Source organism: Mus pahari, chromosome 17, assembly GCF_900095145.1.
Source record: "Mus pahari chromosome 17, PAHARI_EIJ_v1.1, whole genome shotgun sequence".
Taxonomy (NCBI): Eukaryota; Metazoa; Chordata; class Mammalia; order Rodentia; family Muridae; genus Mus; species Mus pahari.
Genome location: NC_034606.1, coordinates 39,893,022 through 39,893,970, shown reverse-complemented (window position 1 = coordinate 39,893,970; position 949 = coordinate 39,893,022). Strand labels below are relative to the sequence as shown.

At 48.4% G+C, this 949-nt stretch overlaps 1 pseudogene; it reads right to left on the bottom strand.

Annotated features, from left to right (window-relative positions):
• LOC110334510 lies at positions 1-309 on the bottom strand (annotated as a pseudogene).
• Between the last annotated feature and the right edge of the window lie 640 nt (positions 310-949).

The window sequence follows — 949 nt, the reverse complement described above, 5'->3', positions numbered from 1 at the left end:
TCAGGTCAGTATGCTGTGGGAGAGGATTGAGGCAAGACACAGAAGGTTGACCAACCCCAGACTCACAGCTCTAGCAATTACCTCTTCCTCTATGGAAGTTTCACCTAACAGGTCTCTCTCTAAATTATTGGGTCCTCCCACATTGCAAAATGGGTGCGCACAGCACAGGACAAAGTAGAAGTGCTTGACATCTTTAAGCACCCTAGGGAATTCTGGAGGCACGTGCTCTCTATACACAAATGAGCAGTCCTGGATGCAGTCCTTGTAGACATAGAGCAGCCGAAGGTTCACACCTACAAAGGAAGCCATCAGGAGAATTACCACCTTCACAATTTCATCGTAAACCCACCACCACAGTCAACCACACAACTGGCTCCATACCAGACACTGTCAAGAATGCCTGACAGAAACATGCTAGTAAGCAAGATGGTCCGACTGCTCGGTACCATCATCTACACTTAATTTTCCTTCTATGCATGCTACCATTTTCACATCTGTCACTGTCCCTCCCCAGTTGACTTCTTAGTCTCAAAACACACAGATATACAAATGAAATTTCTGGCTGAGTTTGGGCTCTGTGCCCAAGGCTAGAATGAAGCAGTGACCAGAAGTTATGTTCCCAGACACTCCATAGAGGCTTCCCTGGAGTGCCCATATTCACGACTCCAGAGTGAACTCCTTCCCAACCCCTCTAACCTGGCTTCCCAAGCTTTGACACCTGGTACAAAGAACGGGGCCCCCTGATAACTGACACATTTTCCATAACAGGTTATATGGCCCTATCCAAGAAAGGCTCCATAGAGAACAAGACCAACATCTCCACTGACTTTAGTCCACTGACTAAAGAGTTAGAGTTGTCTGACATGAGCCCACTGACCACACCCTGCTGGGACCCTGGGCTGAAGGTTTGAGGCCTTGCTGCTGCTGTTCCTGCTGCTGCTGCTGTTCC